Genomic DNA, 27,588 nt, shown 5'->3' on the forward strand with positions numbered 1-27,588 from the left:
CACAATTGCTGAGCCTGCGCGTCTGGAGCATGTGCTCCACACCAAGAGAGGCCGCGATAGTGAGAGGCCCGCGCACCGCAATGAGGAGTGGCCCCCGCTTGCCACAACTGGAGAAAGCCCTCGCACAGAAACAAAGACCCAACACAGCCATAAATAAAATAAAAAAAAAAAAGAAAATCTATAAAAAAAACAAAACAAACCAGAGAAGCCACAGTGCTGGCATCCTACTCAAAAAAAAAAAAAAAAAAAAAAAACGAGGGGGATGGGGACTTCCCCTGTGGTCCGGTGGTTAAGACTCTGCCATCCCACTGCAGTGGGCGGGGGTTCAATCCCTGGTTGGGGAACTAAGATACCACATGCCACGTGGCACAGCCAAAAAACAGAAAAAAAAAAAAAAAAAAAAAGGGGGAAAACAGAGAAAATAAAATCAAGGGCTGGCTCTTTGAAAAGATCAATTAAACTGATAAATCCCTAGCCAAACAATCCAGAAATAAAGAGAGAAGACAAATAGGCCTACAACAGAAATGAAAGACAGAATATATCTACACATTTTTCAAACATAATGAGTATAAGAAAGTATTATGAACAAATTTATGCTAATAAATTCTATATCTTAGATGAAAGGAAAAATTCCATGAAAGATATTTTTTAAAAGCTCATTCAAGAAGAAAGAGATAATCTGAATAGCTCTATACCTATTAAACTTACTGAGGGTTCTGTCAAATATGTAAGGAAGAAATAATGCCAAGTCTACACAAACTCTTTCAGAAAATAGAAGGGCAAACACATCCCAGCTTATTTTAGGAGGCCAATGTTACCTGAAAACAAAACCTACCAAAGAAATTACAAGAAAAAATACCACAGATTCATATTCTTCATAAACATAGACACAAAAATCCTTTAAAAAATGTTAGCAACCACTCTATTTCAACATGTACTGGAGGTTCTAGCTAATCCAATAAGACAAGAAAAGGAAATAAAAGGTATACAGATTGGGAAGGAAAACAGAAAACTGTGTTTGTTCACAGATGACATGATCATCTATGTAGAAAACCTGAAAGAATTGACAAAACAAAACAAAACAAAAAAACAGAAGTTCCTGGAACTAATAAGTGATTAAAGCAAGGTTGCAGGATACAAACTTAATAGACAAAAGTAAATCATTTTCCTATATACCAGCAATGAGCAAGTGGAATTTGAAATTATAAAAAAGAATAACACATTAGCAACCCCAAAATGAAAACTTAGGTATCAATCTAACAAAATATGTACAAAGTCTATATGAGGGAAACTACAAAACTCTGATGAATAAAATCAAAGAACTAAATAAATAGAGAGTTATTTCATGTTTATGGATAAGAAGCCTCAATACTTTCAAGATATCAGTTCTTCCAAACTTGATCTATAGATTCAAGGCAATCCCAAGCAAATCCCAGCAAGTTATTTTACGAATATAAGCAAAATGATTCTAAAGTTCCTACGGAGAGTCAAAATACCCAGAATAGCCAACAAAATATTGAAGGAGAAGAATAATGTTAGAAGACTGACACTACCTAAAACCACAGTAATCGAGACAGTGTGGTATTGTTGAAAGAACAGACAAATAGCTCAATGGAATATAATAGGGATCCCAAAAATAGACCCACATAAATACAATTAAGTGATCTTTGACAAAGAAGCAAAAGTAATGCAATGGAGGAACAATAGTCTTTTCAACAAATGGTGCTAGAGCAACTGGACATCCACATGCAAAAAAAAAAAAAAAATGAATTTAGACATAGACCTTGCACCCTTCACAAAAATTAACTGAAAATGAATCATAAACCTAAATGGAAAACACAAAACTATAAAACTCTTAGAATATAACATTGGGGGAAATCCTAGATGACCTTGGTTATGGCAATGACTTTTTAAATACAACACAAAAGCCATGATCCATGAAAGAAATAATTGATAAGCTGGGCTTCATTAAAAATTATAAACTTTTGGGCTTCCCTGGTGGCGCAGTGGTTGAGAATCTGCCTGCTAATGCAGGGGACACGGGTTCGAGCCCTGGTCTGGGAAGATCCCACATGCCGCGGAGCAACTGGGCCCGTGAGCCACAACTGCTGAGCCTGCGCGTCTGGAGCCTGTGCCCCACAACGGGAGGGGCCGCGATAGTGAGAGGCCCACGCACCGCGATGAAGTGGCCCCCGCACCACGATGAAGAGTGGCCCCCGCTTGCCGCAACTAGAGAAAGCCCTCGCACGAAACGAAGACCCAACACAGCTAAAAAATAAATAAATAAATAAATAAATAGAGCAGCTATTAATTTAAAAAAAAAATTATAAACTTCTGCTCTGTAAAAGACAAGGCCAAGAAAATGAGAAGACAAGCCACAGACTGGGAGAAAATATTTGGAAAAGACAGTTGGTAAAGAACTGTTACCCAAAATATGCAAAGAACTCTTAAAACTCAACAATAAGAAAACAAACAACCTGATTTTTAAAACGGGCCAAAGACCTTAACAGACACCTACCAAATAAGAACAACAGATGGAAAATAAGCATATGAAAAGATGCTCTGCATCATATATCATCAAGGAAATGCAAATTAAAAACAACAATAATATACTACTACACACCTATTAGAATGGCCAATATCTTGAAACACTGAAAACATCAAATGCCTGCTAGAATGTGGAGCAACAGGAACTCTCATACACTCCTGGTGGGAATGCAAAATGGTATTGTCACTTTGATGGTTTCTTACAAAACTAAATATACTCTTATCATATGATCTAGCAATCAAATTTGATATTTACCCAAGGGAATTGAAAACTTATGTCCACACAAAACACTGGACATCGATGTTTATAGAAGTTTTTTTCATAATTGCCAAAAGTTGGAAGCAACCAAGATGTTCTTCATTAGGTAAATGAATAAATAAACTGTGGTACATCCAGACAATAGAATATTATTCAGCACCAAAAAGAAATGAGTTATCAAGTCATGAAAATACATGGAGGAACCTTAAATGCTTATTACTAAATGAAAGGAGCCAATCTCAAAATGCTATACACTGTATAATTCCAACTATATGACATTCTGAAAAAGGCAAAACTATGGAGACAGTAAAGAGATCAGTGGTTGTCATGAGCTGGAGCCAAGGGCAGTGGGTTGGAGGGGGGCGATGAATAGGTAAAGCACAGAGGGTTTATAGGGCACTGAAAATACTCTGTATGATACCATAATGATGGATATATATCAGTACACATTTGTCCAAACCCATAAAATGTACAATACCAAGAATGAAACCTAAGGTAAACTAGGGACTTTAGGTGATTACCACGTGTCAATCTGGATTCATCAACTGTAACAAATGTACCACTCTGATGAGGGATGTTGATAATGGGGAAGGCTGTGCATGTTTAGGGTAAGGGGTATATGGGAAATCTCTGTATCTTCCCCTCAACTTTGGTATGAACCTTAAATTGCTTAAAAAAATAAAATCTTAATTTTAAAAAGTTAGCAAATCAGATAACAGCAATATTTAAAAAGAATAATCCATCATGTTCAAGTGGGATATCTCCAAAACTGTAATATTGGTTTAACATCTGAAAATTAATCAATATAATCCATATTAACACACAAAAACAGAACCATATTATAAATTCAATAGGTGCCTAGAAAGATTTGACCAAATTCAATACCCATTTATGATTTTTTTAAAATACCCTCAGTGTCTTAGACCATTTGAACTGCTATAACAGAATACCACAGACTAGGTGGCTTAAACAACAAACATTTATTTCTCATAGTTCTGGAGGGTGGGAAGTCCAAGATCAAGGCACGAGTAGATTTAGCATCTGCTGAGGGTTTCCTGGTTCATAGGTGACCTTCTTCTCCCTGTGTTTTAATATGGTGAAAGGGGAAAGGCAGCTCTCTGGGGTCTCATTTATAAGGGCACTAATCCCATCTATGAGGGATCTGCCCTCATGATTTAATCACTTCCCAAAGGCCCCATCTCCTAATACCATTGAGTTAGGGGTTAGGATTTCAACATATGAATGGGTGGGGGGAGGATATAAACATTTGATCCATTATACTCAGCAAACTAGACAAAAGTGAGGCTCAGTGGAAATACCCAGAGCTAGCATAGGATTCAATAGAAAAAACTAAACACATTCCCCACATATCAGGAATAAGGCAATGACATCTGTTTGTATATTTCTGTTCTAAATTTTCCTAGCCAGTACAAAGGAAAACAAATAAAATTCATACAGATTTAAAAGAAAGTAAAACTGTCTTTGTAAGATGACATGATTACCTATGTAGATAATCCCAAGGAATCTACCCAAAACTGTCACTAAAAATAATAAGTGAGTTTATCAAAGTTGCAGGATACAGGGCCAATATACAAAAATCAATTGTTTTTCTATACACTAGAAATGAATAATTGGGAATTGAAATAAAAAGCAATATAATACAATAACAACAAAAAGATGAAAACTTATAGGTAAATTTAACAAAATATGTTTAATATATCTATGTAAAGAAAACTGTAAAACATTAGAGAAAGTAAAGAAGACCAAACTAGATGACAAATTATGTCATATTCATTGATCAGAAGAATCAATAGTGTTAAAATATAAATTCTCCCCAAATTTATCTATATACTCAAAGCAGTTCCAGTAAAATCTGAAGTTTTTTTTTAACACAAATCTAGGCAAGCTGATTCTAAAATCAGCTTGATTTTATATATGAAAATGCAAAGGACCCAAATTAGCCAAAACAATTTTGAAAAAGAAAAAAATTATAGAACCTACAATCCCTGATTTCAAAACTTATTACAAAATTATAGTAATCAGGACATTGTTTCAATGGCATAAGAATAGGCACATAAATCAGTGGAATAGAATAGAGAGTCCAGAAAGAGCTCACATATATCCTCAGTTCATTTCTGACAGAGATGTGAAAGTATTTCAATGGAGAAAAAGTCTTTTTCACTGGTGGAACAATTGGATTTCCCCATGTGAAGAAGGTGAAGGAGGACCTTCTTCACATGGGGAAAGGTGGGGAGGGATGGGGGAGGGAGGAGGGTGGGGAGGTGAGGGAAGGAAAAGGAGAAAATAACCTCAACCCGTACCTCATGTCATACACACAAAAAATTGACACAAACTGGATCATAGGTCTAAACATCAAAGCTAAAACTATAAAACTTCTAAAAGAAAACATAGCAGAAAATCTCTGTGACCTTGGGGTAGGCAAATATTTCTTAGAACATAAAGAGCACAAAACATAAAATTAAAAAAACAATAAATTGTACTTCACCTACATTTAAAACTTAAAAATTTGGTTGTTTGAGAGGCACTGTAAAGAAAATAAAAAGGCAATTCACAGACTGGGAGAAAACATTTGCAAATCACATGACTGATAAAGGACTTATATCAGAATATACAAAGAACTCTCAGAACTTTTAATAAGAATGAAACAACCAGTAAAATAATGGACAAAATATTTGAACAGACATTTTACCAGAGAAGATATATGAATGGCAAATAAGCACATGAAAAGATGCTCAACATAATTAGTCATTAGGGAAATGCAAAGTAAAAGCATGAAATACCAACACCCACTAGTATGACTAAAATTAGAAAGACATACAAAGTGTTAGGATATAGAACAACTAGAAATCTCACATATAGCTGGTGGGAATGCAAAAAGATGCAGTCACTTTGGAAAACAGTTCATCAGTTTAAGTATACACTTACTACGTGACCCAGCAATACTACCCCTTGTATTTTCCCATGAGAAATGAAAATATATGTCCACACAAAGACTTGTACATTAATGTTCATAGAAGCTTTATTCATAATAGCCAAAAACCTGAAATCACCATCAACTGGTAAGTGAATAAACATATTGTGGTATATCCATACAATGAAATGTTTCTCAGCACTAAAAGGAACAAACTACATAACATTACATAACATAGATGAATCTCAAAAGTATTGTTAAGTGAAAGAAGTCAGATGCAAAAGACTGTTTGTATGATCTGTTCCTATAAAATTTTAGAAAATGTAAAACTACAGTCATTGAAAGCAGATCAGTGGTTGCCTGAGCCCGGGGGTGGGAACAGGGATTGACTGCAAAGGGCACAAGGAAACTTTTTGAGATATGGAAAATGTTCTGTATATACTGATTATGTTTACACCACTGCATATATTTGTCAAAATTCATGACACTGTTCATTTAAAATTGGTGAGTTTTATACCTCAATAAAGCTGTCAACCAATCAATCAATAACCATAAGTTAGATCACATCATTCCCACACTCAAAATCCTCTAATAGCTTCCTATCATGCCTATAATGATATCCAAAATCTCTGCCACGGCTTATACTGATGCACATGATCTGGCTCCTACACACCTCTTCAGTCCCCTCCATCCACTTCTCCCTAAACGTTTTCTGTCATACTGTCCTCCTTGGGGACCCTAAAACACACCAAGCATGTCCTGCGTCGGAGCATTTGCACGTTCCATTCCCTCTGCTGGAGATATTCCTCCCCTTCTCATTGATTCCTCACTTTTCCAGGTCTCTGTTTAACTCTCAGCTTATCCCATCTCCTCCATTGCTCTCCTTCTGCTTTATTTTATTCATAGCACCTAACATTGTCTGACATTATTTTATTTACTTACTCATTTTATTTTCCCCATTTGAATTAACTCCTTGAGGGCAGGGATTTCTAAGGTCATATCCCTAGCCAGTAGCACAGTATCTGGCACAAAGTAGGATCTCAGTGAATCCAGGTTATTCAATGAATGAAGCATCCTAAAATCTCTACGTATTGGAATCTATGTAATACAGCCAAAACAGTACACATAGAAAGACACATAGTCATAAAAACTTATATTATTAAACAAGAATGAAGCTGAATGAATTAAACACTGAATTGAAGAAATTAAAAATAAAATGAAATAATCCTAAAGAAAACAGAAAGAATGAACTAATAAAATAAAAACAAAACAATAAATTAGAAAATAGACTAGGAATTGAAATAACAAATCCAAGAGCTATTTCTTTGGGGGGAAATAATAATGAAATAGGTAAATCACCAGCTTATTTACTCCTGAATAAAAGGAATAAAATTAGAAATGAAAATCAGGGAAATTAGAATAGAGAGGAATTTTTTTTTATTATAAGAAAAAGATTTGCTCTCTATGAGACAAACATATTTGCAAACAAAATTGCTTTGACCCCCAAACTCCTCACTTTGTTTGACATTCTTTGGGCCCCTTGCTAATCACTGGCTCTCATGTGGCTTCATTCTGCTCTGTGGTCTCTGGGCACGTCTCTGCTATGTGGACCCTTGAGGGAGATCAGCTACCACTGGTTAGGTGATGCACGTTCTAAGCATCTCAATTAGTCTTGGGTCAGACCATCCATGCTCTGCCAGTAACTAACTGTGTGATTTTAGTTGTGTCTCCAAATCGCAGTGTCCTTATCTGTAAATGGAATAATAATGCCTACCTCACAGGTGTGGATAAGTGAGGTGATCAGGTAAAGTGTTGTGCATAGAGTGCTCATTAAATGTTAGAAGTACTGTATGATAACGCTTACATGTGGAATCTAAAAAAGTTAAACCTATAAAATCAGAGAGTAAAATGGTAGTTACCAGGGACCGGGGATGGAGGGCAGTGGATAAAAGTGATGATGTTTAAGGGTACAAACTTGTAACCAGTAGTAAATAAGTCACAGAGAGGTCACACACAGTATAATGAATACAGACAATAATATTGTATAATAATATTATATAAATATATAGCTACATCAGCAATCCTATTACAATATATAAATGTATCAAAGTAACATACTGTACACCTTAAACTTATACAGTGTTACATGTCAAACTTATTCAATAAAATTTTTAATTAAAAAAACTAAAATAAAAACGAAAGCCTAAATCTTAGTTGGTATTCAGTTACAGGTGAGCTCTGAGTCTGCGCAAGGGTAGCCTGTGAATTCTGGGGAGGTCTGACCACTGAACCATCTAGGGGAGGTGTTGAGAAGCCTGAATCACCATACTTTCCTGGTCCTCTAACTATTCAGTCAGCATTGGCTAGACTGCTACTGCAAGCTTATCCTGGGTGTATTTAAGAGACATGGGACTTGGTTCAAGCTAAAGTCCTCATTAGCACTTGGCCTCCACAATTTGCAGAATGCGTTTACAAAGATGTTTTCTGGTGCAGGCCACACCACCAGCTGCCTCTCTTGAATGGACAGGAGGAAACTCTCCCAAGAAATGTCTAGAAGGAAGGCACCCTTAATGTTTACCCCTGGCTACCTCAGCACACCAACCCACATGCACCTATTCTGGGCAGACTTGGGCACACACAAACATGGAGGTGGCAGTTAGCATCCCTCAGAGCTGCATGACATTCATTTGTGCTGTGCAGAAACTGGAGAGGATACTCACTAAGGCATTTAGAGATTATTTCCAATCACTTCCAAGGATAAACCAGCAGTATAAATAGCCATGTCCTAAGGCAGACTCACAGATGCCTCTGAGTCCTCCAGGGCCTGAGCCAAATGAAAAAGGCAAGGAAAATGCTTTTTCCATCCCAAGGACTTTACGCCATGAGGCTCCAAGTAGAATTGGGTTGACTGTTCTCTGATAAAGAATACAGAATAAAAGCTTCCAAAGTGACACCAGCTTGAGTGCAGTCACTCGCTCTTAAACTTGAGATGCAAGTTCTCAGGGATGTTGTTCTCATTTTTAAAATAGAAATTTAAACAAATGAGAAAAGAGAAAACAGTTGCCTCAGCCCAAATCCTTCCCAGAATCCTTACCAAGGAGCCTGGGTCTCAGTAAATTAAGAACTGCAGCTTGTCAGAGGCAGAAGGAGCCTCAGAAAGCATCTCCTCCATGCCCCTCATTGTATAGCAGGGAGGTTGGGGCCAGAAAAGGGGCCTATGTATGGTGTACAGCAGGTCAGGAATGAGACCACAGCAAGAAATCAGGTCTCCCCACCCTACTATGATGCTTCTTAACTGCACCGCTTCATAGGCCTGTACTGACATAGCTCAAAAACTGCAAATTGTGAACTCAAGTTATCTGAACCACTTGGGAACTGTCAGTATCAGATGTTCTGCTCTTGTCCAGATGTTGTTCAACTTGTTAGAGGAAGGTCTCAGGAGATCTTGTGATAAAGTGCCTTCATAACCCACAAAGCCCATTAACAATTCCCAGGAAATAAAAATAGAATCTGGGTTATAAAGTCCAACTTTTTTTTTCCTTTGTGCTTAGTCTAGTTTCACTTGCTCATAGGGTGCCAAGTGCAGAGGCCTTGCACCCAGCCCTTCAGACCAGAGTACCCCATGCGAAATGGCTGTACCCAACACCTCAGAGATGCTGCGCCCAGCACTGTGATCTGGAGCTGAGAGCACAGCTGCACCTGACCCATCAGATCTCCACCTTCTCCTCACTGAGAAGAACCCTGTAGAGCTGCTCCACCAACAGCCTTTCAGAGGGAGCATGTGCTCTAGAGTGCGAGCTTGCAACTCGCCCCTAAGATGGCTTAGGGGTTTCCTGGGGATGGCAAGGTTTTGCCACATCTGCATCCCTAACTATGGTCTAATAGCTAGGCTTCTATATGAAAAGTTGAAAGGAAAGGATGATGATCCTTTTGAATGGAATTCAGAATGTGAAGGGGCCTTTCAAGAACTGAAAAAGCAATTACTTCAGGCCTCTGCCCTGGTCCTCCAGATTTAGCTAAACCCTTTGACCTTTACATTTTTGACAGAAGGGAATCACCCTTAAGGTATCAGCTCAAAAACTGGGACACCTTATTAGCTCAAAAACTGGGACTGGTTGCTTATTTCTCTAAGCAATTAGATCAAACTGCTAAGGGATGGATCAAACTCCTATGGGCCGTAGCAGCTACTACAACCTTGCTAAAGGACGCTGAAAAGTTAATATTTGGTCAGCCAAGCACTATATAGACTCCACACCAGGTTCAGGCTTTAGTAAGTTCTAAGGAAACAGAATGGCTATCCCCCAGAAGTTCAATTCAAGTTCAGGATGTGCTTTTAGACAACCCAGTAGCTGCCATAAAAACCTGTCACAGGCTAAATCCTACCACCCTGCTACACAGAAATGGGGACCCTGGAGTATGATCATATAGAAACAATGGACACGATCTATTCCAGTCACCCCATCTATTTCTGATCTAGGAAGTGAGCCTCCCCCAAATGCCAAAAAGGAATGGTTCACAGATGGGAGTTTTATGAGAGAGGGAAAAAGGCCAACAGGATATGCAGTAACGTCCCAGACCCAAGTCATAGAAGCAAGAAGCCTACCTCCAGGGACTTCAGCCCAAAAGGCCGAGGTGATAGCCCTCACCTGAGCCTTAGAGCTCGGGTCAAGGGAGATCTTAAATGTTTACACTGACTTCTGGTATGTGTATGCCATCCTACAACCACACGGGGCTATTTAAGAAAGAGGTATGATTACAGGAGAGAATAAACAGGTAGAAGTGGCTTAAGCATGTTGAAGCTCTTAGAAGCAGTGTAGCTTCCAAAATAGTGGCAATGATTCATTGTCGGGGTCACCAAAAGGGGGATGCAGAGGTAATGAAGGGAAACCAACAAGGCAGAGGCAACTGCCAAAATGGTAGGCCTAGAGCCAGTAACCTGGCAACTACCGCTCATACCTAAGAGGCCAAATCCATCCAATTATCCCTCAATTTACACAAAGGAAGAATTAGACAAGCCCAAAAACAGGACTTCAATAGAGATCTAGGAGGCCATGGGTGGCTAGTTAATGAACATGGGCAATACTTCTTTCCCCAAACTGCAGCTTGTCAAGCCATCAGAGAAGCTCATCAAGGAACTCACTACAGGAGGGAAGCTCTGTATAATTGGTTAATTGAGGTCATGGTAACTCCCGGCATGAAAAGTACTGTATAATCAGTTGGATAGTTGAGACCTGCCCCATCTGCACAATAAACAACCTCAACACCAGACCCCTCAGAGGCTCCCAGATAAGCCCCATTCAGACCAGAGGGACATATCCTGGGGAAGACTGGCAGATTGATTTCACTGTCATGCCAAGAGTACTGGGCAATTTCAGTTATCTCTTGGTGCCAGTGGACACATTTTCAGGGTAGGTAGAAGCATTCCCCACTAGAATTGAAACAGTAGCCACAGTGGCTAAAGTATTACTAAAAGAGATAATCCCCAGGTTTGGGCTCCCAGGATCCCTACAAAGTGATAATGGCCCAGCATTTGTGCCTCAAGTGACAAAAAGGATAACAAGGGCACTGGGCATAAAATGGACCTTGCACTCAGCCTGGAAATGCCAATTGTCGGGGAAAGTAGAGAGATCCAATCAGACCTTAAAACGAACCTTAGTCAAGCCATAAGCTAAGAGACTCAAGAAAACTGTATTAAATTGCTTCTAATTGCCCTGCTCTGCATGCAGCTAGCCCCAAGAGGTAAGTTAAAGTGCATTTGAAGTCATGTATGGTAGACCTATTCCCAAGCCCAAGAGAAGGGACACTTTAGCCCCCTTGAAATGGAACAACTCAAGTATACCCTCCAAGAAGGGGAAACCACGAAAGGCCTCATGGAATACAGTAACCAGGTACTGCCTGCACCCACCGACCTGGCCCTCCACCCCTTCCCCCCAGGAGACTGGGTGAACCTAAACACCTGGAAAACTGGCAACACACAAGATCAGCTCACTCCTAAGAGGGCCGGACCCCACTCGGTGATCCTAACCACCCATCCTGCCCTGAAACTGCAGGGATCACTCCATGGGGGCATCACACTTGAGTGAGGGGGGCCCCTGACCCCCAACCTCCGGAGAGACAACCTGGGGCAACAGACCCCCCCTGACTCCTCGTGTGAACCTCTCTCTGACCTGAGGCTTCTCTTCCAAAAAAACACAAAATTGTGACCAGGGATATTCAGCCACGGCAGTGAGTCTCTACATCAGCGCACACTTGTGCCTACAGGCAAAAACTAAGAAACTTTCATTTGTAGGAAAAATTTAATGCGTGACCATTATTCTCTTGCTAATATTTGGGCCATGCATCCTAAACTGTCTGGTGTCCTTGGTCTCCAAAGTTTAGAGTTTCTAAAACTCCAAATGGTGGTCGCTCAGGGATGCGAACAGTCCGGGCAGAGGCCTGTGACAATCAAGCACATGTAAAGGCAGCTGGGAGAAGCTCTGCTCCTCCACCCGCGGTTATGACAACGCCCCAAATCAGCCAGAAGCAGTTACAGAAGACGGACCTGCGCTCCTCGGCGCCCCTCAAGAGCGAGGAGCAGGACAAAAGACAGACGAGGGAAATTAACAATTCTCGGGAAATAAAAATAGAATCTGGGTAATAAAGTCTAACCTTTTTTTCCTTTGTGCTTCATCTAATTTCACTTGCTCACAGGATACTGCATGAAGAGGCCTCGCACCCGGCACTTCAGACCAGAGTTGCCACGGTGAAACGACTGTGCCGGCGCCTCAGCTTGAGACCGACTGCAGAAGCGCTGTGCACGACACTGCAATTCAAGATGGCGGCGGCGGCAGCGGGCCGTGTGCAGAGAGGCTGCGCCCGGCGCTGCGAGCTGGACCACAAGCAGCACAGCTGCGCCTGCTCCGTGAAGCTCCGCCCCCCCCCCCCCCCACTTGAATCCTTTAAAGCAGCCCTGCCCACGGCCTGCCCGGTACTCTAAAGGGAGAGCTTACCCCTCCTCGTTCTTTCATCGAAGAACAAAGCTTTCCTTTGCTTCTGAACCAAACTTGGTCTCATTCTATTGGCTCAGATGACACCAGTCAGGAGGACCCTGTCGAGGACCGACTCAGAAAGGTCAGTAACACCTCTGATGTGAATAGAAACGTGAACTGGGTGAATTTGATGGTCTGTGAATTTCAGGAAGCAGTGTAACTCAGGAGTCAGGCAGTTTCTGGGTTGCCTCCAGCTATCTCTCATTACCTCGCTGCTAGCAACCTGATGCCAGCCACCATTATATCTAGCCTCAATGTCTTACTGTGACACCACCCAAGTGGTCCCCTGCTTCCACCCTGGCCCTCCTACAGTTGATTCTTTACACGGTAATCAGAGTGGTCCTTTTCAACATAAATCAGCAGTGTCACTCCTCCACTCAAAATCTTCTTGGAGAAAGCATTCTTTGGTCGTGTATATCCTGGTGGTGGACATGCTTGCTAGGATATATCCCCTTTCATGCTGATAGTTTGTATATAAAAGTCATATGTTTTCTGAGCCTGAGCTGGCAGTCCTCCCCTTTACTTTCCTTCCTGCTCATTACCTGATGTCTAACCAGCCCAAGCCGAGACTGTGCTCAGTGAGTTGAACAGAGGGGAAAAAACCCAGCTTTTATGACCATAGTTAATAGTGTCGCACTTGGAGCCCATGGCATCTACACAATTGAAGAGAATGTTTCCAATATCACTAAACCTAGAGATTGTCCTCTTCTGCCTAACAATCCAGGAAAACTTACAAAAGTTCCACTAGCACAGTGCAGAGCATGAAAAAGAGAGACCCAAGCTCAGACTTGGGCTTCAGTCCAGCAGATAAGAGTGAAAGGAAGAGAGAGAAGGACAGAGATGTTCCCACAGTAATAATCAGCAGACATTTTTCAGAAGGCGATCACGAACAAAGAACAAATACTTGAAATTCTAACATTGCATGGATCTGTGCAGCAGAAAAATCCAGAATAGGAATGGCCACAGCTACATCTAGAAAGTTTAAGCTGGACATAAATTGAGGAGTTGGGGGCAGAAAAACAGAATTATCTGCAGTCAACAACCATTTCGATTACAATGAAGCAATAATTTCAGCCAATATGGTAGAAGACATAGGACAGGAAGGAGTGCTGAAGAGAATGGAATAAGAGGAAAGCAGGTTGATAAGGTCAGGGTGCACATGGTGACAAACCAGAGATATGTTGCTTTACCCACAATTGGCTAAGGGTTCCCCCAATACCGTAATGAGAAGGGATTGGTGGTAAAACCTCCACCACCTTGAACTTTAGTAGATCCTTCAGGAGTAATGATCCTTCAACTTCAGAGTTGCTTCTCTGGAGATGCTTGATGAAATGCAAATTCCTGGGCCTGCCCAGACCAAACAAGTCACATCTACTGGGATCTATTATTGTTAATAAGCAAACCAGGTGTTTCTGAGGCAGCTGGGCTTTGTGTTGGTTGTCAGCAGATCTCACCTTGAAAACCTTTGCTCCTTTGTGTCGGCAGTTTGTTATATAAATAATGTGGCGCCATGTACTCACATGTGCTCTTACACAAATAATTGTTTTGGGGAAAGAATCTGAATAAACTGTTTACAGTGATTGATTACCTTTGGGGAGATGGAATGAGAGCCAAAGGGGGAAATGGCAGCACTTTCCTTCATTTGTTTTTGTTTAGTTTTACTTTTTTCACTTTATATATTACTCATATGGGGACAGTAGTAGTTATCTGGACATGGAGCTTAGGGCCATGGTTTTGTTTGTTTTCCTCTTTATACTTTAAAAATGGTAGCAAATTTTAGATTCACTGTTTCTTTATTCAGTGTATTGAGTGTAGGGCTTCCCTGGTGGCACAGTTGTTGAGAATCCACCTGCCAATGCAGGGGACACAGGCTTGATCCCTGGTCCGGGAGGATCCCACATGCCACAGAGCAACTAAGCCCATGAGTCACAACTAATGAGCCTGCGCTCTAGAGCCCGTGAGCCACAGCTACTGAGACCACGTGCCACAACTACTGAAGCCCGCGCACCTAGAGCCCGTGCTCCGCAACAAGAGAAGCCACCGCAATGAGAAGCCCACGCACCGCAACAAAGAATAGCCCACTGCTTGCTGCAAGTAGAGAAAGCCCATGCACAGCAACGAAGACCCAACACAGCCATAAATAAATAAATAAACATGGGCTTCCCTGGTGGCGCAGTGGTTGAGAGTCTGCCTGTCGATGCAGGGGACACGGGTTCGAGCCCTGGTCTGGGAGGATCCCACATGCCGCGGAGCGGCTGGGCCCGTGAGCCACAACTGCTGAGCCTGCGCGTCTGGAGCCTGTGCTCCGCAACAACAGAGGCCACGATAGTGAGAGGCCCGCACACCGCGATGAAGAGTGGCCCCCGCTTGCCGCAACTAGAGAAAGCCCTCGCACAGAAACGAAGACCCAACACAGCCAAAAATAAATAAATAAATAAACAAACAAACATGATATTCAGTTCTTGCACCATGATTCCCGCAGGCAACATGGGGCCAATAACATTTCCTAAAAATCTTCAGTGTCTAGGCTGAATAATAAAGAATACTTTCCTCTCTGCTACTCTGTTCTGATTGGTGAGAATTGGTAAGTCTGGGACTTTGGGCCAGGAGAGGTGGATGTATAAGTGAATTGTCTTAAGCAAGCAGGCATAAAGGAAGGTCAACAGCCACAAAGGGAATAGACACAAAGGACCAACAATTGCAGGGCACCAAACACCCTTTCATCCCATCTTATGGTAACCGATGTACAGTCCCCACAGCCCCAGGCTAGGATTCCCCCACTTCTCCAATGAGGGACAAACCAGGGATTATCATAGTTGCATTTACTTTTAAGAAAGAGCCTTCAGCATCTCCTTCAGAAGAGGAACAAAGTGAACCTTAACTAGAGCAGCAGAATGAAAAAAGAAATGTCAGAAGAGAGGCAGGAGGCATTTTAGAAATTTAATTAATGGGCTTGTCCACTAAAGGAAGCTGCCAGAGGCCCCTGCGTTCATGGCATCATTCATTCAATTTGGAAAGCACACATGTATAACTCTTGACTGTCCAGCAAATATTTCTTTCAGTAAACTCCCTGACACCCAAGTCTCAAACTTGAGGATGAGAGATCTGCTTTTATATCATAGCCCCCTGAGTCCTAAATACCTGTTCTAACCTGATTCATTCAGCCTTGGCCAGTTTCTGTGCCAGATTTCCATAACCCACATAGCACTCACTCTTACTTGATCAGCCAGCTGGTACTTCCTCCAAAGTTTAATTAGAATACAAAAAAGAAAAACTATACCAGGGAGAGCACAGCAGACGAAGATGGCAATTTTATGGAGTTTTATGTCCATTAATTCTGTCAGACGTTCAAAAACACATACAGTTGACCCTTGAACAATGTGGGAGTTAGGAGCACCAACCCTCCACGCAGTAGAAAATTTGTATATTACTTATAGTTGGCCCTCAATATATGTGGTTCTTCCATATCCACTCAACCAACCATGGGTTGTGTAATAATGTAGAAAAAAAAATCTGTGTATAAGTGGACCAATGCAGTCAAACCCATGTTGTTCAGAGGTCAACTGTATGGGGCACCTGTTAGTGTCCAGATACTTTGCCAGGTGCTGGGCATGCAGTGGTGGATAAGAGAGATGAGATTCCTCTCTCACAAAGCTTACATTGAGGGGAGGGCAGACATTAAACACATGAACAAAGGAGACATTTAAGTAAGTAATAAATGCACTGAAGACCATCAAACAAGGAGAAGTGAAGCACAGTGACTACATGGGAGTGTTCCTGCTTCGGAAAGGAGGGTGGTGTGCAGGCAGTGGGACCCGCAGGTGCACAGGCTCTGAGAGGAGCACAGGCTTAGCTTGCTTAAATGTCAGAAGGAGGGTCAGTGAGCCGGAGCACACATGAGGCCAGCTCAAGAGCAGGCTGGAGAGGTGCGCAGGGGCCCAGTCATGCAGGGCCTTGAAGGCCACGGTAAGGCTCAAGTTCAAATTTTATCCTAAGTGCCGTGGGATTTCATGGGAAGATTTTTAAGGTATGACAGGATATGATCTGTCTTATGTTTCAAAAGACCACTCTGACTGCCATGAGGAGAGGAGTAGTAGTACTGCAAGGATGAAGTGTAAGAGAAGTTACAAGTCCACTTTTTTTTATTCCCCCATGACTCTATAACAAGATGAAGGTTGCCCTTAAAGTGAAATTAATTCATTAGTACTAATACTGGTAAAATTTTAAAAACATATACATTCACATACACGTTCAAAAACATAACACCACTTTACCTGTAAAGAGAAAAAAAATCCCTGTTTTCTCCAAACTGCATTTTCTTATGTATTGGTAGATCTGATAAAAGGCATCATTAGCTACCTTTTCCCCTTGGATCTTTCATGAATACTTCACTGGTAATTGGTTAGGTCCCTTCACAAGGGGAAGAGGATTACCCAGCATGATATCCATTGCTGTCAGGAACACACAGAAATTGCTGATATCGAAGAGATAAATGGGGTGAAAATTGTTCTCACCTCTGAGGAGTGGCTGGGCCTTCCCATCTGTGAGGGCGAAGACAGACTTGGAAAAACAATGTGGCCATTATGATACCCTCAAGAAGTCTAAGGCCACTGTGGGGAGGCCAGAGACTTGTACCTTCCAGATATCATTAGTTGTCCTTAATATCAGGGATTGCCACTGTTCTTTACTTCAGGTAAATTGCAATTACAGAGGCCATTAGAATAAATATACTATTATTTCTTCCAAGAATTTAGAGGAACTCCAAACTAGGATAACTAAGGCTTGCCTGGTGTGGGTCCTTTTAAACCCTGCTTGAATGAATAAAGAACACATTTAATAAGTTCTTTGATTTGATTTTATTATTTCCTCACTCTTCTTTTTTCTTTTTTTTTAATTTTTTTATTTTTTTTAATTTTTATTTATTTATTTATTCATGGCTGTGTTGGGTCCTCGCTTCCATGCTAGGGCTCTCTCCAGTTGCGGCAAGCGGGGGCCACCCTTCATCGCGGTGCGCGGGCCTCTCACCACCGCGGCCTCTCCCGTCGCGGAGCACAGGCTCCAGACGCGCAGGCCCAGCAACTGTGGCCCACGGACCCAGCCGCTCCGTGGCACGCGGGATCCTCCGGGACCAGGGCCCGAACCCGTGTCCCCCGCACTGGCAGGTGGACTCCCAACCACTGCGCCACCAGGGAAGCCCCTCTTTTTTTTAAAATTAAGAACTACTAGGTGGTTTTCAGACTGGTTTTTGAGAAGTCCTGTATTTTTTGTTTTTTGTTTTGTAATTAATTAATTAATTTGTTTTTTGTTTTTTGTTTTTTTTTGGCTGTGTTGGGTCTTTGTTGCTGCGCATGGGCTTTCTCCAATTGAGGCAAGCGGGGGCTACTCTTCGTTGCTGTGCGCGGGCCTCACACTGTTGTGGCTTCTCTTGTTGCAGAGCATGGGCTCTAGGCGCCTGGGCTTCAGCAGTTGTGGCATGTGGGCTCAGCAGCTGTGGCTCACGGGCTCTAGAGCACAGGCTCAGTAGTTGTGGTGCACGGGCTCAGTAGTTTCTCCCTGGTATGTGGGATCCTCCCAGGCCAGGGATCGAACCCATGTTCCCTGCATTGGCAGGCGGATTCTTAACCACTGTGCCACCAGGGAAGCCCCTCACTCTTTTTCAAACAAGAATTTGAAGTGGCTTCTAGTATTTTGTTTAAATGGAAAAAAATAGTGTTTTGCAAATCACGGGGTTGGATCATTGTAAGGTGGTTCAGCTATTTCTTCTTGATTCCTTTCATTTTTTTTCATATGCTTGGTCATTCTTCAGAAACAATCTAAAAGCAAAATTCATCATTATTGAGCTGTAAGTTGATTCTAATTCTGAACTTTCTGAGTCCAAATTAATGAGGCATGGCATTATTTACATTGGTATGGTTACTTACAGGTCCCATAGATTAGAGGTTTAGAATTGCTGGGAATGTTTACTAAGCATTAACTAAGTATAATGAGGCCGGCACATAATCCGGAAAGAAAGACCTGCCCAAATAAGTAAAGGCCCAATCCCCCAGTGAGAAGGACAGCCATGCTCAGAAAGAGAAATGCCCTGAGACTCTACAGCATTCTTGGATACCTTTTTTCCTCTTGGAGGTGAGAGGAAACTTGGAGATCAGAAAATCCAGCCTCCTCATCTCAGGAATGGAGAAACTGAAATCAAGGTAGCAGAAGGCCCTTGCCAAGGGTCACACAGGCTTAGGGATAAAACAGGCCCAGAATCTCCTGACTCCTGGGTGATTTCATTATGCTGCCTTTTCTTCATAATTTCTCAGATTTCACACCCCAGGTCCATTTAGAGCTGGCTCATCTTAGGGAAGGTTGGACCCTCTGAGGATCCTATGAACAGAAGTGACAAGAGACAATTATAGCCCTAAAGCATGCAGGAGACCCAACCAGAGAGCCAGAGATAATAGGAAGCCCTCTAGTACAGGGCTCCCCAAGCCCCACAGATCCACACAGAACCCCTGAGTTATCACAACTCACATTACCATTCGTGAAGGCTCCCTGTGAGTGCAATACTGGCCTGAACACTTTTCATATATGACCTAACTTCAAATTTCACAGAAATCCTACAAGGTCAGACAGGTTAAGAGGTGGGCTCCAGAGACAGGCAGGCTGCATTTGAATCCCATCTGCCCTGCTTAATAGTTCTTTCCTCCCCACATCTCATTTTCCTCTCCGTAAAATGGGAATACTAATGTTACTATTTCCATAAAGCTGTCATGACAAGTAAATGAGTGAGTGCATGTCAAGTACTTAGCAAAGTGCCTGACACATGGTCAGTGCTTGGTCAGCACTGCAATTATTATTGTCTGTTTTACAGATGAGGAAATTGAGGCTAACAGAGAGTAACAAGTTGAAAATTGCACAGTAAGTGGAAGAGATGGCATCTGAGCTCCAGACTGTATAACTTCAAAGCCTGTGTTATTAATCACATTTCTAGACCACTTCTTTCTGTGGAGACTCAGATGTAATTTGTGCTCTGGGTCCCATAGGTTGTCAATCCACAGCACACCGGTTCTCTGCAACCAGCAGGGCGTGGATCCCAAGACAACAGAGCTGCTTCCTCATGTGTTCCAGCCCACCTTTTTTTTTTTTAAAGCATTTTTAATTTTTATTTATTTATTTATTTATTTTTGGCTGCGTTGGGTCTTCGTTTCTGCGCGAGGGCTTTCTCTAGTTGCGGCAAGCGGGCGCCACTCTTCATCGCGGTGCGCGGGCCTCTCACTATCGCGGCCTCTCTTGTTGCGGAGCACAGGCTCCAGACGCGCAGGCTCAGTAGTTGTGGCTCATGGGCCTAGTTGCTCCGCGGCATGTGGGATCTTCCCAGACCAGGGCGCGAACCCGTGTCCCCTGCATTGGCAGGCAGATTCTCAACCTCTGCGCCACCAGGGAAGCCCCCCAGCCCACGTTTTCAGCCTCTTTCCAGCCCCCTCCTTCCCTCACCATTTATGAGTCCTTGATCTAGCTTCACTGGGATCACCTACCTCGGATCAGCAGTTAGGAACACTCCATACAGGTTGACTCAGTTGAATTAAACAATCAGCCAGTTCATTCCTTCATCCATAGAACAGCCATTGAGGACTATAGGAAAGATCATGATTTCACTAGGACTCGTGTTCCTATAAATAATTAGAATAGACATGCAGTTAGTTATTAAAGAATCCCCTGCATCAGTGGTTTTCAAACTTTAGTGGGCATTGGAATCACCTGGAGGGCTTATTAAACCATTGCTGGGCCCCACCCCTAGAGCCTCCGATGTGATAGGTCTGGAGTGGGGCTTGATAATTTGGATTTCCAACAAGCTCCCAGGTGATGTTCATGCTGCTGAAATAAAAGATCACCATTAGAACACCACCACCACCATGGTAATAATTGCTGCAGGCAAAGATCACTGAGAAATGCTAAAATTAGTGAGCAAAGCATTAAATAAGAATAAGCTATTTGTACAGTCTCAAAGTGTCTCCTACAAGTATTTATTTATTACTGGGGTGGTTTTAACGTTTGTTCACGAATTGTTTGATATTTCTCTCTCTGGGATGTGGGGTTTAATTCCCCTCCCCCTGAGCATGGGCTGGATTTAGTGACTCACTTGTAACAAATAGAGTGTAGAACAGGGAATATAGTAACTTCATACTGTGGAAACCTGGCAGACACCACCCTCACCAAGTGGCCAAGACTAAACCAGAAATAAATCACATTGATAACATGTACCTCCTGATGTGATGTGATGTGATAAGGGTACTTCATCTTTGTGATATTCTTCCCCCAAATCCATAACCTCAGTCTAATCAAGAGAAATCATCAGGCCAGTACAAATTGAGAAACATTCTACAAAATAACTGGCCAACTTTGCAAAGGTTTTTACATCAAAGACAATGAAAGACCAAGTAAATGTCAGATTAAACTAGGAGGTGTAGTAACTAAATATAATATGGTATTCCAAATTGGACCTTGGAACAGAAAAAGGACATTAGTAAATTAAAAAAAAAAAAAACTGGTAAAATCCAAATAAAGCCTGTAGTTTAGTCAATGCTACATCCATTTCTCAGTTTAGATAAATGTACCACAGTTATGTAAGATGTTGACATTAGGGCAGGACTGGCTACATAATTTGGTGGGCCCAGTGTAAAATGACAATGTGGGGCTACTTGTACAAAATTTAAAAGATTTCAAGACAGCAACAGAGAATAAAACCAAGCACGGGCCCTTCTGAGCATGGGGCCCAGTGAGACCGCACAGGTTGTACACCATGCAGCCTGCCCTGCATCTGGGGGGGGAAGCAAGGTGAAGCGTATGGTCAGGACTTCAGCTGAGCTGGGAGAGAGCACTGAGCTGTCAGGTGTCTGAGTAGCTGATTAAAGCAACGAGCCAATAATGAAAGAGTTAAACCTTTAATCACTTACTCTGATGATATAAGAGGAGAAAACGACGTCTCCCCTTGGAACCATGCATAGGTTGAAGGTCAGGTGAATCAGCGTGGATGGTGGGGTTCATCTCACTGTTGAGGGAGCCCCAAGAACAAAAGGCCCCAGTAGTTTTGTAGACTCTGGAGCAGTGGGAGGTGAGGAAAGTTAGGAGTAAAAAAGAACTGGGGGAGGGTGGGTACAGAGTGGGGCAAATGTCTTCAAGTTTTCCTCTCCTCCCCCTAATAAAGAGCATTTAGCAGAGGTATCTGAAAAAAAAAAAACCTCAGCCAAAGCCTTAGATAAAAAGGAACAATGGTGCCTGGGCTAGGAATGTAAGTATGAGAAAGATCGCGACCGGTGAGAGGGGGGCCTGAGACCCTGACTGCAGCTCCCTTTAGAGACCGCAGTGCATTGGGGGGCATGAAGCCTGGTGGGAGCAGCTCTTCCTCACGAGGCCTGCCACGTAACACATTTGTAATTGGCTATGGGTGGGCCTGAAACATGACACGTAGGTTTTAACCAGGAGCTAGGACTCCTCATTCTTTGCACTATTTTTGCAAGCCTTCTATAAATCTATAATTACTTCAAAATAAAAAGTTTTGGTTTTTTTTAAAAGGCCTCTCTCACCATTCTCTCATTCTTTCATCTCCCAGACCTACAAGCCATGTTGTTTATAATTGAGCCTCATAAACTAGTCTCTAAAAACTAGTTTCTTTGTTCCTCTTTCCACCAGTGTTAAACATGAATCACTGAGGCTGGACCAGGAACCTCAGAAGACTTGGAGCGAGGTCTACTCTGCCCCTTCTCCTCACGGCACAAGTAGGCTTCTTTCTCAAATGCAAATAATCAACTTGCATGAATAGATGCCTATGAGCCAGCTGCCCTATCATTTCATCAGACATACCTGGACCTGGATGGGTTGAGCTCTACCTGCAATTCCCCCACGAGGTGTTCACTAAGTTGGCTGCACTTGCTTCTCTCCACTCAAATTATTTTCTCCATCTCTGACATCTCCACTAAGTTCCCCCAAGTACCTCAATGTAGGGAATTCACTAGTGCCTTAAGTTCAATATGTCCAGAAATGTATTTAACCCATCACTACCCAGGCCAAAAAAAACCTACTTTCCTCTTAACATCTGATTTTTAATGACAATTTCATGTTTCCAATCACCCAGGGCTTAAAACCCCTTAGCTGTACTTTGACCTTGCCCTCTTTCCTACCACACTCAATCAGTTATTTAGTCATTTCCATTACATCAATATCTCTCACCTGCTGAAGGCCCACCTATGCCACAGTTTTTGATAACTCTTTCCTGGCCTATTACAATAGCTTCATTACTCATTCTATTATCAAAGCTTTATGCAATACCTTTTGCAGGCACGCCCTTTCTTGCTTCTGAGCCTTTATACAGACTGTTCCTATACCTGTCACACTCTCCCCTTCCTCCAGCCCTTAAGCTAAGTAGTTCTCATTCATCATATATATACTTGTTGAACCATCACTTTCTTCCCTGCTCCTTCCCAGGCCTGGGTTAGATGACACTCTCAGCCCCTGGGTTTGCCCTAACATACTATACTGTAGCTACCTGGTTTGTTTGTCCCTTGCTTTAGGCTTGAAACTCTATGACCATGACTTGATTATAGCCTTAGCAACCAGCATGAAGTGTGCTACATAGTCTTAGTTAAAACTTATTGACTGAAGGAATGAAGGAAGACATGAATAATGGAATGAATGCTGGGCACCATCCCAGGATTTGGGGTTATAAAGAAGAATAAAACTTAGTTCTTGTTTTCAAAGATCTCACACTCAAGTGGGAGACAAAAGTACAGCATGCAAGTTTAATAACAGCACTTATTGAGTGCTTCTTATATGCTGGGGACTAAACAATTTGCATGTATGAACTCATTTGATCATCATAATAACTGTATAAGCTAGGTACAGTATTATCCCCATTTTACATGGGGAAACAAATGAAAAGTTTAATTGCCTGAGGTTATATAGCTAAAAAGTGGCAGACTGGGAATTTATTATAGCCTAAAGTCAGAAATAACCCAAATGTCCAACGATAGAAACATATATGAACAAACTGTGGTCATTCATACAACAGAATTCTACTCAGCAACTAAAAGCAATAAAGTACTGATACAACAACATGGGTAAATCTCAAAAACCTCATGCTGGGACTTCCCTGGTGGTCCAGTTGTCTGCCTTGCAACACAGGGGACACGAGTTCGATCCCTTGTCAGGGAACTAAGATTCCACATGCCGCGGGGCAATTAAGCCTGTGTGCCACAACTACTGAGCTCATGCACCTCAACTGGAGAGCCTGTGTGCTGCAAACTGCAGAGCCCACGTGCTCTGAAGGCTGCGCCACAACTAGAGAGAAGCCCACTCCCTGCAATGAAAGATCCCTCATGCCTCAGCGAAGATCCCACATGCCACAAGTAAGACCTGATGCAGCCATATAAATAAATAAATTAATTAATTAATTATTTTAAAAAAACCCCTCATGCTGAGCAAAAGAAGCCAGACACAAAAAAGTACATGCAATATGATTCCGTTTATATAAAACTTCAGAAAAAACCATAACTCTATGGCGTAAGAACACAGATCAGTATTTGCCTGGGGCTAGGGAAAAAGGTAGATACTAAGAAGGGATTCAAGGGAATTTGAGGGTGATGGTAATGTTCAGTATATAGACTGTGGTAGTAGTTACACAGGTGTATGTATTTGTCAAAAATCACCACACTTAAAATTAGTGAATTTTACTGATGTAAATTATATCTACATAGAGTTTATTTAACATTTTTTAAAAAGTGAAATTAAAAACTCAGTCTAACTTCAGAGTCCTTGTTTTTAACCACTATGCCACCTAACAAATGTGACATACATACATTCGTAGAGATTGTATCAGGTATTATGAAATATAAAACTTTGGTTTCTGCCAAAATAGTTGACTATTTTCCCCTCCTTCCACAAAAATTAACGCTGAAAAAAATGTAGAAGAGAAAAATATAGATTCCAGGAATTAACAATAATAATAACGACTAAATGTGAGCCCTTCGGGAACAGGTCCTGGAACTGTTGTGTGTCAGGAGGTGAGTAGCTGCAGCTGGAAGCTGACAATACCCAAAGATGGTGCCCCCCAATGTGTGGGAGGAAAGCTCTGAAGTTTTGATCTCACCTCCCTGCTGTACTACCTTGGACAAACCATCACCTGCTCCTTCATAATCCAGCCAAGCTCAGACCCAACAGGACAGGAGGAAGGTCCTTGTGGGGGGGTGGGGGAAGAGTTGATGAATTAAAACAACAATGAGATCCTACCACACATCTATTAAAATGGCCAAAATCCAGAACACTGACAAAACCAAATTCTGTTGAGGATGTGGAGAAACAGCAACTCTCATACACTCCTGGTAGGAATGCAAAATGGTACAGCCAATCTGGAAGACAGTTTGGTAATTTCTTAAACTAAACATACTCTCACCATGTGATCCAGCAGTCATGCTCCTTGGTATTTAACCAAAGGAGTTGAAAACATGTCCGCACAAAAACCTGCACAAATGTTTATAGCAGTTTTATTCATAATTGCCAAAACTTGGAAGCAAGCAAGATACCTTCATTAGGTGAATGGATAAATATACTGTGGTACATTCAGATGATGCACTATCATTCAGCACTAAAATGTCATTCAGCACAGAACTTTAAATACATATTACTAAGTGAAAGAAGCCAATCCGAAAAAGGTACATACTGTGTAATTCCAACCACATGACATTCTGGAAAAGGCAAAACTATGGAGACAATAAAAAGATCAATGGTTGCCAAGGGTGGATGGGAAGGCGAGAAGAATAAATAGGCAGAGCACAGAGTTTTTTTAAGGCATTGAGGATATTCTGTGTGGTATTATAATGATGGATGTTATGTCATTATACATTTGCCTAAAACCCATAAAATGTACAACACCAAGAGTGAACCCTAAGGTGAACTGTGGATTTGGGGTCATTATGATGTGTCAGTGTAGGTTCATCCTTGGTAACAAATGTACTACTCTGGTGAGTGATGCTGATAATGAGGGAAGCTGTACAGGTGTAGGAGCGGGAGGTATATGGTAAATCTCTGTATCTTCCTCTCAATTTTGTTGGGAACCTAAAACTGCTCTAAAAAAAAAATAGTCTTTAAAAAAAAGTTCATGAAAATGGGTTGGGTCTGCTCTGCTGCTCTTAGGCTTTTATACCTCCATCCCATCCTCTCCCAAACCCAGACATGACACAACCTGAAGAAGCCACCCTCTCCCCATACCAATTCATCTTGCAGGTTTAAAGTGGAACTCCAACTAGGGGACCTGGGGAACCTTGGACTCTCTGCCCTCGAACTCATCCGTTCCCCTCTCCTTAAACCCATGGAGACAGACACCTGAACTTGACCTCTTTCTGCAATATGCATTATCAAAGTGATTGATTGATAGCCTCGGGGAAACATAACTTCATAATCCAAAAGAACTAGATTTGAGGATATAATTACTATGAAGAAAGGCAACATACAGAACAACACTTGAAGCAGAATTACTGAAACAAATCTTCCAAAAATGTAAAATAAGCGTGAAGATATGAAGAGAAAATATTATCCATAGGAAGCAAGAACAAGAAATCAACAAGATCCCAAGTGGAAATGTTAAGTATAAATACTATAACTAGCTAAAGTAAATAACACAGTCAATGGGATAAATGGCAAGATTAATTTGAAGAAAAATGAAGTAGTGAATTAGAAGATCAGACTGAGGAAACGATAGACAGAAAATATAAAAGAAAAGCTAAAAGATGCTTTTGGATGTGAAAAGATAGACTAGATATTAAAGATACAATAGAATAAGGGGAGTATAGGAGTCCCAGAGAGATGGGCAGAAAAGCTGTGAAACCCACAGAAAGCTTAAGACAGAGAAGTCTTGAGCTGAGACAAAAAGAAGGGTAGGAACTTGCCAGGTGAGCATGCAAAGGAGAAACATTTCAGACAGAGAGAGACAATACGTGCAAATGCATGGAGGTATGAATAAAAATGACCACCATAACCAGGGACTAGCAGGTAGTCTGGTGTGTCTGGAGCAAAGGCTATTGGAAGGAGGGTAATGAAGGCTAACGTTGGAAGGCAAGCAAGAGTCAGATCGGGAAGGGTCTTGGGAGATCTATAGTATAATTATACCCCATCTTAAATATGAAGAAACTAACTTGAGCTCAGATAGCTGAGTGAGTTGCCCCAGGTCAGGCTTCCAACTGCCGGGCTCGGCCACTTCACTGTCTCACACATCCTCCCACTTGATGGTGGCTCTGAGGTTGCTGAGTCTGGATGTCTCAGTGTTTGGCAAAGTCAGTTAAAAATTTTTAAAAGTAAGTGAAGTTGGGAAGTAGGGGAGCTGTACGTCCAGGATCAGGTGGGTTGTTCTGAAGTTTCAGAGTGTCCAGTTGACAGAAGTTTAGGGTTAGAGGACCTTCAAGATGGCGGAGGAGTAAGACGTGGAGATCACCTTCCTTCCCACAAATACAACAGAAATACATCTACACGTGTAACAGCTCCTACAGAACACCTACTGAACGCTGGCAGAAGACCTCAGACCTCCCAAAAGGCAAGAAACTCCCCACGTACCTGGGTAGGGCAAAAGAAAAAAGAAAAAACAGAGACAAAAGAATACGGACGGGACCTGCACCAGTGGGAGGGAGCCGTGAAGGAGGAAAGGTTTCCACACACTAGGAAGCCCCTTCGCGGGCGGAGACTGCGGGGCAGAGGGGAAGCTTCGGAGCCACGGAGGAGAGCGCAGCCACAGGGGTGCGGAGGGCAAAGCGGAGAGATTCCCGCACGGAGGCTCGGCACCGAGCAGCACTCAC

The 27,588-nt window shown here is 42.0% G+C and overlaps 2 long non-coding RNA genes across 2 annotated transcripts in view; both read right to left on the reverse strand.

Moving 5' to 3' along the window:
* The window catches only part of LOC309605651, a 923,254-nt gene that overhangs the window by 336,568 nt on the left and 559,098 nt on the right, over positions 1–27,588 (reverse strand). The gene's annotated exons all lie outside the window — the stretch shown is intronic.
* On the reverse strand, positions 17,643–27,453 carry LOC309605649. The gene is made up of 2 exons (XR_014231475.1): positions 20,210–27,453; positions 17,643–19,884 (listed from the first exon to the last, which is right to left on the reverse strand). It is a non-coding gene; the product is annotated as an uncharacterized lncRNA (long non-coding RNA).

The sequence above is a fragment of the Balaenoptera borealis genome, assembly GCF_965194805.1.
Source record: "Balaenoptera borealis genome assembly, chromosome: 11".
Lineage (NCBI taxonomy): Eukaryota > Metazoa > Chordata > Mammalia > Artiodactyla > Balaenopteridae > Balaenoptera > Balaenoptera borealis.